Source organism: Mobula birostris, chromosome 9, assembly GCF_030028105.1.
Source record: "Mobula birostris isolate sMobBir1 chromosome 9, sMobBir1.hap1, whole genome shotgun sequence".
Taxonomy (NCBI): Eukaryota; Metazoa; Chordata; class Chondrichthyes; order Myliobatiformes; family Myliobatidae; genus Mobula; species Mobula birostris.
Genome location: NC_092378.1, coordinates 157942338 through 157953953, shown reverse-complemented (window position 1 = coordinate 157953953; position 11616 = coordinate 157942338).

Sequence of the window (11616 nt, the reverse complement as noted above, 5' to 3'; positions counted from 1 at the left end):
TCAGAGTCTGGGGTCAGTGTCTGGGATTAGAGACTGCGGTCAGTGCCTGGGATCAGAGTTCTGGGGTCAGTGTCTGGAATCAGAGTCTGTGGTCAGTGTCATGGGTCAGTGTCTTGGGTCAGAGTCCGGGATCATAATCTGGGGTCAGTGTCCGGGATCAGCGTCTGGGGTCAGAGTCTGTGTTCAGTGTCTTGGGTCAGTGTCTGGGATCAGAGTCTGGGGTCAGTGTCTTGGATCAGTGTCTGTGATCAGAGTCTGGGTTCAGTGTCTTGGTTCAGTGACTGGGATCAGAGGCTGGGGGTGAGTGTCTTGGGTCAGTTTATGGCGTCAGAGTCTGGAGTCAGTGTCTTGGGTCAATGTCTGGGATCGGAGACCAGCGTCAGTGTCTTGGGTCTGTGTCTAGGTTCGGAGTAAGGGGTCAGTCACTGGGATCAGAGTCTGGGATCAGAGTCTGGGATCAGTGTCTGGGATTAGAGTCTGGGGACAGTGCCTGGGATCATAGACTGGGGTCAGTGTCCGGGATCAGAGTCTGGGGTCAGAGTCTGGGTTCAGTGTCTTGGGTCAGTGTCTGGGATCAGAGTCTGGGGTCAGTGTTTGGGATCAGAGTCAGGGGTCAGAGTCTTGGGTCAGATTCTGGGATCAGAGTCTGGGGTCAGTGTCCGGGATCAGTATCTGGGATCAGAGTCTGGGGTCAGAGTTTGTGATCAGTCTGAGTGCAGTGTCCGGGATCAGAGTCTGGGGTCAGAGTCTGGGTTCAGTGTCTTGGGTCAGTGTCTGGGATCAGTGTCTGGGGTCAGTGTCTTGGATCAGTGTCTGTGATCAGAGTCTGGGTTCAGTGTCTTGGTTCAGTGACTGTGATCAGAGGCTGGGGGTGAGTGTCTTGGGTCAGTTTATGGCGTCAGAGTCTGGAGTCAGTGTCTTGGGTCAGTGTCTGGGATCAGTGTCTGGGGTCAGTGTCTTGGATCGGTGTCTGGGATCAGTGTCTGGGGTCAGTGTCTTGGATCAGTGTCTGTGATCAGAGTCTGGGTTCAGTGTCTTGGTTCAGTGACTGGGATCAGAGGCTGGGGGTGAGTGTCTTGGGTCAGTTTATGGCGTCAGAGTCTGGAGTCAGTGTCTTGGGTCTGTGTCTGGGATCGGAGTAAGGGGTCAGTCACTGGGATCAGTATTTGGGATCAGAGTCTGGGATCAGAGTCTGGGATCAGTGTCTGGGATTAGAGTCTGGGGACAGTGCCTGGGATCATAGTCTGGGGTCAGTGTCCGGGATCAGAGTCTGGGTTCAGTGTCTTGGGTCAGTGTCTGGGATCAGAGTCTGGGGTCAGTGTCCGGGATCAGTATCTGGGATCAGAGTCTGGGGTCAGAGTCTGGGATCAGTCTGAGTTCAGTGCCTGGGATCAGAGTCCGGCGTCTGTGTCTTTGTTCAGTGTCTAGGATCAGAGTATGGGTCAGTGTCTAGGATCAGTGTCTGGGGTCAGAGTTTGTGATCAGTCTGAGTGCAGTGTCTGGGATCAGAGTTTGGGGTCACTGTCTGGGATTTGAGTCTGGGGTCAGTGCCTGGTATCATAGTCTGGGTTCAGAGTCTGGGATCATAGTCTGGGGTCAGTGTCCGGGATCAGAGTCTGGGGTCAGAGTCTGGGTTCAGTGTCTTGGGTCAGTGACTGGGATCAGAGGCTGGGGGTGAGTGTCTTGGGTCAGTTTATGGCGTCAGAGTCTGGAGTCAGTGTCTTGGGTCAGTGTCTGGGATTGGAGACCAGCGTCAGTGTCTTGGGTCTGTGTCTAGGATCAGAGTAAGGGATCAGTGTCTGGGATCAGTATCTGGGGTCAGAGTCTGGGGACAGAGTCTGGGTTCAGTGTCTTGGGTCAGTGTCTGGGATCAGAGTCTGGGGTCAGTGTTTGGGATCAGAGTCAGGGGTTAGAGTCTTGGGTCAGATTCTGGGATCAGAGTCTGGGGTCAGTGTCCGGGATCAGTATCTGGGATCAGAGTCTGGGGTCAGAGTCTGGGGTCAGAGTCTGGGATCAGTCTGAGTTCAGTGCCTGGGATCAGAGTCCGGCGTCTGTGTCTTTGTTCAGTGTCTAGGATCAGAGTATGGGTCAGTGTCTAGGATCAGTATCTGGGATCAGAGTCTGGGGTCAGAGTTTGTGATCAGTCTGAGTGCAGTGTCTGGGATCAGAGTTTGGGGTCACTGTCTGGGATTTGAGTCTGGGGTCAGTGCCTGGTATCATAGTCTGGGGTGAGAGTCTGGGATCATAGTCTGGGGTCAGTGTCTGGGATCAGCATCTGGGGTCAGAGTCTGGGTTCAGTGTCTTGGGTCAGTGTCTGGGATCAGTGTCTGGGGTCAGTGTCTTGGATCAGTGTCTGTGATCAGAGTCTGGGTTCAGTGTCTTGGTTCAGTGATTGGGATCAGAGGCTGGAGGTGAGTGTCTTAGGTCAGTTTATGGCGTCGGAGTCTGGAGGCAGTGTCTTGGGTCACTGTCTGAGATCGGAGTCCAGCGTCAGTGTCTTGGGTCTGTGTCTAGGATCAGAGTAAGGGGTCAGTCACTGGGATCAGTATCTGGGATCAGAGTCTCGGATCAGTGTCTGGGATTAGAGTCTGGGATCAGTATCTGGGATCAGAGTCTGGGGTCAGAGTTTGTGATCAGTCTGAGTGCAGTGTCTGGGATCAGAGTTTGGGGTCACTGTCTGGGATTTGAGACTGGGGTCAGTGACTAGTATCAAAGTCTGGGTTCAGTGTCTGGGATCGGAGTCTGGAGTCAGTGTCTTGGATCAGTGTCTGTCATCAGAGTCTGGGGTCAGTGTCTTGGGTCAGTGTCTACGATCAGAGTAAGGGGTCAGTCACTGGGATCAGTATCTGGGATCAGACTCTGGGATCAGAGTCTGGGATCTGTCTGATGTCAGTGTCTGGGATCAGAGTCTGGGGTCAGTGTCTGGGATTAGAGACTGCGGTCAGTGCCTGGGATCAGAGTTCTGGGGTCAGTGTCTCGGATCAGAGTCTGTGGTCAGTGTCATGGGTCAGTGTCTTCGGTCAGAGTCTGGGAATAAAGTCTGCAGTCAGTGTCCGGGATCAGCGTCTGGGGTCAGAGTCTGGGTTCAGTGTCTTGGGTCAGTGTCTGGGATCAGAGTCTGGGGTCAGTGTCTGGGATCAGTATCTGGGATCAGAGTCTGGGGTCAGAGTCTGGGATCAGTCTGAGTTCAGTGTCTGGGATCAGAGATTGGGGTCACTGTCTGGGATTCGAGTCTGGGGTCAGAGCCTGGTATCAAAGTCTGGGGTCAATGCCTGGGATCAGCGTCTGGAGTGAGTGTCTTTGGTCTGTGTCTTGGGTCAAAGTCTGGGATCATAGTCTGGGGTCAGTGTCCGGGATCAGAGTCTGGGATCAGAGTCTGGGTTCAGTGTCCTGGGTCAGGGTCTGGGATCAGAGTCTGGGGTCAGTGTCCGGGGTCAGAGTCTGGGATCAGAGTCTCGGGTCAGTGTCTGGGATCAGAGTCAGGGGTCAGAGTCTTGGTTCAGAGTCTGGGGTCAGAGTCTGGGATCGGAGTCTGGAGTCAGTGTCTTGGATCCGTGTCTGTGATCAGAGTCTGGGGTCAGTGTCTTGGGTCAGTGTCTGGGATCAGAGTCTGGGGTGAGTGTCTTGGGTCAGTTTATGGCATCAGAGTCTGGAGTCAGTGTCTTGGGTCAGTGTCTGGGATCGGAGTCCAGCGTCAGTGTCTTGGGTCAGTGTCTAGGATCAGAGTAAGGGGTCAGTCACTGGGATCAGTATCAGGGATCGGACACTGGGATCAGAGTCTGGGGTCAGTGTCTGGGATTAGAGACTGCGGTCAGTGCCTGGGATCAGAGTTCTGGGGTCAGTGTCTGGGATCAGAGTCTGTGGTCAGTGTCATGGGTCAGTGTCTTGGGTCAGAGTCCGGGATCATAATCTGGGGTCAGTGTCCGGGATCAGCGTCTGGGGTCAGAGTCTGTGTTCAGTGTCTTGGGTCAGTGTCTGGGATCAGAGTCTGGGGTCAGTGTCTTGGATCAGTGTCTGTGATCAGAGTCTGGGTTCAGTGTCTTGGTTCAGTGACTGGGATCAGAGGCTGGGGGTGAGTGTCTTGGGTCAGTTTATGGCGTCAGAGTCTGGAGTCAGTGTCTTGGGTCAATGTCTGGGATCGGAGACCAGCGTCAGTGTCTTGGGTCTGTGTCTAGGATCGGAGTAAGGGGTCAGTCACTGGGATCAGAGTCTGGGATCAGAGTCTGGGATCAGTGTCTGGGATTAGAGTCTGGGGACAGTGCCTGGGATCATAGACTGGGGTCAGTGTCCGGGATCAGAGTCTGGGGTCAGAGTCTGGGTTCAGTGTCTTGGGTCAGTGTCTGGGATCAGAGTCTGGGGTCAGTGTTTGGGATCAGAGTCAGGGGTCAGAGTCTTGGGTCAGATTCTGGGATCAGAGTCTGGGGTCAGTGTCCGGGATCAGTATCTGGGATCAGAGTCTGGGGTCAGAGTTTGTGATCAGTCTGAGTGCAGTGTCTGGGATCAGAGTTTGGGGTCACTGTCTGGGATTTGAGTCTGGGGTCAGTGCCTGGTATCATAGTCTGGGGTCAGAGTCTGGGATCATAGTCTGGGGTCAGTGTCTGGGATCAGCGTCTGGGGTCAGAGTCTGGGTTCAGTGTCTGGGATCAGTGTCTGGGGTCAGTGTCTTGGATCAGTGTCTGTGATCAGAGTCTGGGTTCAGTGTCTTGGTTCAGTGATTGGGTTCAGAGGCTGGAGGTGAGTGTCTTGGGTCAGTTTATGGCGTCGGAGTCTGGAGTCAGTGTCTTGGGTCACTGTCTGAGATCGGAGTCCAGCGTCAGTGTCTTGGGTCTGTGTCTAGGATCAGAGTAAGGGGTCAGTCACTGGGATCAGTATCTGGGATCAGAGTCTCGGATCAGAGTCTGGGATCAGTGTCTGGGGTTAGAGTCTGGGGTCAGTGCCTGGGATCAGAGTTCTGGGGTCAGTGTCTGGGATCAAAGTCTGTGGTCAATGTCATGGGTCAGTGTCTTGGGTCAGATTCTGGGATCATAGTCTGGGGTCAGTGTCCGGGGTCAGAGTCTGGGTTCAGTATCTTGGGTCAGTGTCTGGGATCAGAGTCTGGGGTCAGTGTTTGGGATCAGAGTCAGGGGTCAGATTCTGGGATCAGAGTCTGGGGTCAGTGTCCGGGATCAGTATCTGGGATCAGAGTATGGGTCAGTGTCTGGGATCAGTATCTGGGATCAGAGTCTGGGGTCAGAGTTTGTGATCAGTCTGAGTGCAGTGTCTGGGATCAGAGTTTGGGGTCACTGTCTGGGATTTGAGTCTGGGGTCAGTGACTGGTATCAAAGTCTGGGGTCAGTGACTGGTATCAAAGTCTGGGGTCAGTGTCTGGGATCGGAGTCTGGAGTCAGTGTCTTGGATCAGTGTCTGTCATCAGAGTCTGGGGTCAGTGTCTTGGGTCAGTGTCTAGGATCAGAGTAAGGGGTCAGTCACTGGGATCAGTATCTGGGATCAGACTCTGGGATCAGACTCTGGGATCTGTCTGATGTCAGTGTCTGGGATCAGAGTCTGGGGTCAGTGTCTGGGATTAGAGACTGCGGTCAGTGCCTGGGATCAGAGTTCTGGGGTCAGTGTCTGGGATCAGAGTCTGTGGTCAGTGTCATGGGTCAGTGTCTTCGGTCAGAGTCTGGGAATAAAGTCTGCGGTCAGTGTCCGGGATCAGCGTCTGGGGTCAGAGTCTGGGTTCAGTGTCTTGGGTCAGTGTCTGGGATCAGAGTCTGGGGTCAGTGTCCTGGGTCAGAGTCTGGGATCAGAGTCTGGGGTCAGTGTCTGGGATCAGTATCTGGGATCAGAGTCTGGGGTCAGAGTCTGGGATCAGTCTGAGTTCAGTGTCTGGGATCAGAGATTGGGGTCACTGTCTGGGATTCGAGTCTGGGGTCAGAGCCTGGTATCAAAGTCTGGGGTCAATGCCTGGGATCAGAGTCTGGAGTGAGTGTCTTTGGTCTGTGTCTTGGGTCAAAGTCTGGGATCATAGTCTGGGGTCAGTGTCCGAGATCAGAGTCTGGGTTCAGTGTCTTGGGTCAGGGTCTGGGATCAGAGTCTGGGGTCAGTGTCCTGGGTCAGAGTCTGGGATCAGAGTCTCGGGTCAGTGTCTGGGATCAGAGTCAGGGTTCAGAGTCTTGGTTCAGAGTCTGGGGTCAGAGTCTGGGATCGGAGTCTGGAGTCAGTGTCTTGGATCCGTGTCTGTGATCAGCGTCTGGGGTCAGTGTCTTCGGTCACTGTCTGGGATCAGAGTCTGGGGTGAGTGTCTTGGGTCAGTTTATGGCATCAGAGTCTGGAGTCAGTGTCTTGGGTCAGTGTCTGGGATCGGAGTCCAGCGTCAGTGTCTTGGGTCAGTGTCTAGGATCAGAGTAAGGGGTCAGTCACTGGGATCAGTATCAGGGATCGGACACTGGGATCAGAGTCTGGGATCTGTCTGATGTCAGTGTCTGGGATCAGAGTCTGGGGTCAGTGTCTGGGATTAGAGACGGCGGTCAGTGCCTGGGATCAGAGTTCTGGGGTCAGTGTCTGGGATCAGAGTCTGTGGTCAGTGTCATGGGTCAGTGTCTTGGGTCCGAGTCTGGGATCATAGTCTGGGGTCAGTGTCCGGGATCAGCGTCTGGGGTCAGAGTCTGTGTTCAGTGTCTTGGGTCAGTGTCTGGGATCAGTGTCTGGGGTCAGTGTCTTGGATCAGTGTCTGTGATCAGAGTCTGGGTTCAGTGTCTTGGTTCAGTGACTGGGATCAGAGGCTGGGGGTGAGTGTCTTGGGTCAGTTTATGGCGTCAGAGTCTGGAGTCAGTGTCTTGGGTCAGTGTCTGGGATCAGTGTCTGGGGTCAGTGTCTTGGATCAGTGTCTGGGATCAGTGTCTGGGGTCAGTGTCTTGGATCAGTGTCTGTGATCAGAGTCTGGGTTCAGTGTCTTGGTTCAGTGACTGGGATCAGAGGCTGGGGGTGAGTGTCTTGGGTCAGTTTATGGCGTCAGAGTCTGGAGTCAGTGTCTTGGGTCTGTGTCTAGGATCGGAGTAAGGGGTCAGTCACTGGGATCAGTATTTGGGATCAGAGTCTGGGATCAGTGTCTGGGATTAGAGTCTGGGGACAGTGCCTGGGATCATAGTCTGGGGTCAGTGTCCGGGATCAGAGTCTGGGGTCAGAGTCTGGGTTCAGTGTCTTGGGTCAGTGTCTGGGATCAGAGTCTGGGGTCAGTGTTTGGGATCAGAGTCAGGGGTCAGAGTCTTGGGTCAGATTCTGGGATCAGAGTCTGGGGTCAGTGTCCGGGATCAGTATCTGGGATCAGAGTCTGGGGTCAGAGTCTGGGATCAGTCTGAGTTCAGTGCCTGGGATCAGAGTCCGGCGTCTGTGTCTTTGTTCAGTGTCTAGGATCAGAGTATGGGTCAGTGTCTAGGATCAGTATCTGGGATCAGAGTCTGGGGTCAGAGTTTGTGATCAGTCTGAGTGCAGTGTCTGGGATCAGAGTTTGGGGTCACTGTCTGGGATTTGAGTCTGGGGTCAGTGCCTGGTATCATAGTCTGGGTTCAGAGTCTGGGATCATAGTCTGGGGTCACTCTCCGGGATCAGAGTCTGGGGTCAGAGTCTGGGTTCAGTGTCTTGGGTCAGTGTCTGGGATCAGAGTCTGGGGTCAGTGTTTGGGATCAGAGTCAGGGGTCAGAGTCTTGGGTCAGATTCTGGGATCAGAGTCTGGGGTCAGTGTCCGGGATCAGTATCTGGGATCAGAGTCTGGGGTCAGAGTCTGGGATCAGTCTGAGTTCAGTGCCTGGGATCAGAGTCCGGCGTCTGTGTCTTTGTTCAGTGTCTAGGATCAGAGTATGGGTCAGTGTCTGGGATCAGTATCTGGGATCAGAGTCTGGGGTCAGAGTTTGTGATCAGTCTGAGTGCAGTGTCTGGGATCAGAGTTTGGGGTCACGGTCTGGGATTTGAGTCTGGGGTCAGTGACTGGTATCAAAGTCTGGGGTCAGTGTCTGGGATCGGAGTCTGGAGTCAGTGTCTTGGATCAGTGTCTGTCATCAGAGTCTGGGGTCAGTGTCCTGGGTCAGAGTCTGGGATCAGAGTCTGGGGTCAGTGTCTGGGATCAGTATCTGGGATCAGAGTCTGGGGTCAGAGTCTGGGATCAGAGTCTGGGGTCAGTGTCTGGGATCAGTATCTGGGATCAGTGTCTGGGATCAGAGTCTGTGGTCAGTGTCATGGGTCAGTGTCTTCGGTCAGAGTCTGGGAATAAAGTCTGCGGTCAGTGTCCGGGATCAGCGTCTGGGATCAGAGTCTGGGGTCAGTGTCCTGGGTCAGAGTCTGGGATCAGAGTCTGGGGTCAGTGTCTGGGATCAGTATCTGGGATCAGAGTCTGGGGTCAGAGTCTGGGATCAGTCTGAGTTCAGTGTCTGGGATCAGAGATTGGGGTCACTGTCTGGGATTCGAGTCTGGGGTCAGAGCCTGGTATCAAAGTCTGGGGTCAATGCCTGGGATCAGAGTCTGGAGTGAGTGTCTTTGGTCTGTGTCTTGGGTCAAAGTCTGGGATCATAGTCTGGGGTCAGTGTCCGGGATCAGAGTCTGGGTTCAGTGTCTTGGGTCAGGGTCTGGGATCAGAGTCTGGGGTCAGTGTCCTGGGTCAGAGTCGGGGATCAGAGTCTCGGGTCAGTGTCTGGGATCAGAGTCAGGGTTCAGAGTCTTGGTTCAGAGTCTGGGGTCAGAGTCTGGGATCAGAGTCTGGGTTCAGTGTCTTGGGTCAGTGTCTGGGATCAGAGTCTGGGGTCAGTGTCCTGGGTCAGAGTCTGGGATCAGAGTCTGGGGTCAGTGTCTGGGATCAGTATCTGGGATCAGAGTCTGGGGTCAGAGTCTGGGATCAGTCTGAGTTCAGTGTCTGGGATCAGAGATTGGGGTCACTGTCTGGGATTCGAGTCTGGGGTCAGAGCCTGGTATCAAAGTCTGGGGTCAATGCCTGGGATCAGAGTCTGGAGTGAGTGTCTTTGGTCTGTGTCTTGGGTCAAAGTCTGGGATCATAGTCTGGGGTCAGTGCCCGGGATCAGAGTCTGGGATCAGAGTCTCGGGTCAGTGTCTGGGATCAGAGTCAGGGGTCAGAGTCTTGGTTCAGAGTCTGGGGTGAGAGTCTGGGATCGGAGTCTGGAGTCAGTGTCTTGGATCCGTGTCTGTGATCAGAGTCTGGGGTCAGTGTCTGGGATCAGAGTCTGGGGTGAGTGTCTTGGGTCAGTTTATGGCATCAGAGTCTGGAGTCAGTGTCTGGGATCGGAGTCCAGCGTCAGTGTCTTGGGTCAGTTTATGGCATCAGAGTCTGGAGTCAGTGTCTGGGATCGGAGTCCAGCGTCAGTGTCTTGGGTCAGTGTCTAGGATCAGAGTAAGGGGTCAGTCACTGGGATCAGTATCAGGGATCGGACACTGGGATCAGAGTCTGGGATCTGTCTGATGTCAGTGTCTGGGATCAGAGTCTGGGGTCAGTGTCTGGGATTAGAGACGGCGGTCAGTGCCTGGGATCAGAGTTCTGGGGTCAGTGTCTGGGATCAGAGTCTGTGGTCAGTGTCATGGGTCAGTGTCTTGGGTCAGAGTCTGGGATCATAGTCTGGGGTCAGTGTCCGGGATCAGCGTCTGGGGTCAGAGTCTGTGTTCAGTGTCTTGGGTCAGTGTCTGGGATCAGTGTCTGGGGTCAGTGTCTTGGGTCAGTGTCTGGGGTCAGTGTCTTGGATCAGTGTCTGTGATCAGAGTCTGGGTTCAGTGTCTTGGTTCAGTGTCTAGGATCAGAGTATGGGTCAGTGTCTGGGATCAGTATCTGGGATCAGTGTCTGGGGTCAGAGTTTGTGATCAGTCTGAGTGCAGTGTCTGGGATCAGAGTTTGGGGTCACTGTCTGGGATTTGAGTCTGGGGTCAGTGATTGGTATCAAAGTCTGGGGTCAGTGTCTGGGATCGGAGTCTGGAGTCAGTGTCTTGGATCAGTGTCTGTCATCAGAGTCTGGGGTCAGTGTCTTGGGTCAGTGTCTAGGATCAGAGTAAGGGGTCAGTCACTGGGATCAGTATCTGGGATCAGACTCTGGGATCAGAGTCTGGGATCTGTCTGATGTCAGTGTCTGGGATCAGAGTCTGGGGTCAGTGTCTGGGATTAGAGACTGCGGTCAGTGCCTGGGATCAGAGTTCTGGGGTCAGTGTCTGGGATCAGAGTCTGTGGTCAGTGTCATGGGTCAGTGTCTTCGGTCAGAGTCTGGGAATAAAGTCTGCGGTCAGTGTCCGGGATCAGCGTCTGGGGTCAGAGTCTGGGTTCAGTGTCTTGGGTCAGTGTCTGGGATCAGAGTCTGGGGTCAGTGTCCTGGGTCAGAGTCTGGGATCAGAGTCTGGGGTCAGTGTCTGGGATCAGTATCTGGGATCAGAGTCTGGGGTCAGAGTCTGGGATCAGTCTGAGTTCAGTGTCTGGGATCAGAGATTGGGGTCACTGTCTGGGATTCGAGTCTGGGGTCAGAGCCTGGTATCAAAGTCTGGGGTCAATGCCTGGGATCAGAGTCTGGAGTGAGTGTCTTTGGTCTGTGCCTTGGGTCAAAGTCTGGGATCATAGTCTGGGGTCAGTGTCCGGGATCAGAGTCTGGGATCAGAGTCTGGGTTCAGTGTCTTGGGTCAGGGTCTGGGATCAGAGTCTGGGGTCAGTGTCCTGGGTCAGAGTCTGGGATCAGAGTCTCGGGTCAGTGTCTGGGATCAGAGTCAGGGTTCAGAGTCTTGGTTCAGAGTCTGGGGTCAGAGTCTGGGATCGGAGTCTGGAGTCAGTGTCCTGGATCCGTGTCTGTGATCAGAGTCTGGGGTCAGTGTCTTGGGTCAGTGTCTGGGATCAGAGTCTGGGGTGAGTGTCTTGGGTCAGTTTATGGCATCAGAGTCTGGAGTCAGTGTCTTGGGTCAGTGTCTGGGATCGGAGTCCAGCGTCAGTGTCTTGGGTCAGTGTCTAGGATCAGAGTAAGGGGTCAGTCACTGGGATCAGTATCAGGGATCAGACACTGGGATCAGAGTCTGGGATCTGTCTGATGTCAGTGTCTGGGATCAGAGTCTGGGGTCAGTGTCTGGGATTAGAGACGGCGGTCAGTGCCTGGGATCAGAGTTCTGGGGTCAGTGTCTGGGATCAGAGTCTGTGGTCAGTGTCATGGGTCAGTGTCTTGGGTCCGAGTCTGGGATCATAGTCTGGGGTCAGTGTCCGGGATCAGCGTCTGGGGTCAGAGTCTGTGTTCAGTGTCTTGGGTCAGTGTCTGGGATCAGTGTCTGGGGTCAGTGTCTTGGATCAGTGTCTGTGGTCAGAGTCTGGGTTCAGTGTCTTGGTTCAGTGACTGGGATCAGAGGCTGGGGGTGAGTGTCTTGGGTCAGTTTATGGCGTCAGAGTCTGGAGTCAGTGTCTGGGATCAGTGTCTGGGGTCAGTGTCTTGGATCAGTGTCTGGGATCAGTGTCTGGGATCAGTGTCTTGGATCAGTGTCTGTGATCAGAGTCTGGGTTCAGTGTCTTGGTTCAGTGACTGGGATCAGAGGCTGGGGGTGAGTGTCTTGGGTCAGTTTATGGCGTCAGAGTCTGGAGTCAGTGTCTTGGGTCTGTGTCTAGGATCGGAGTAAGGGGTC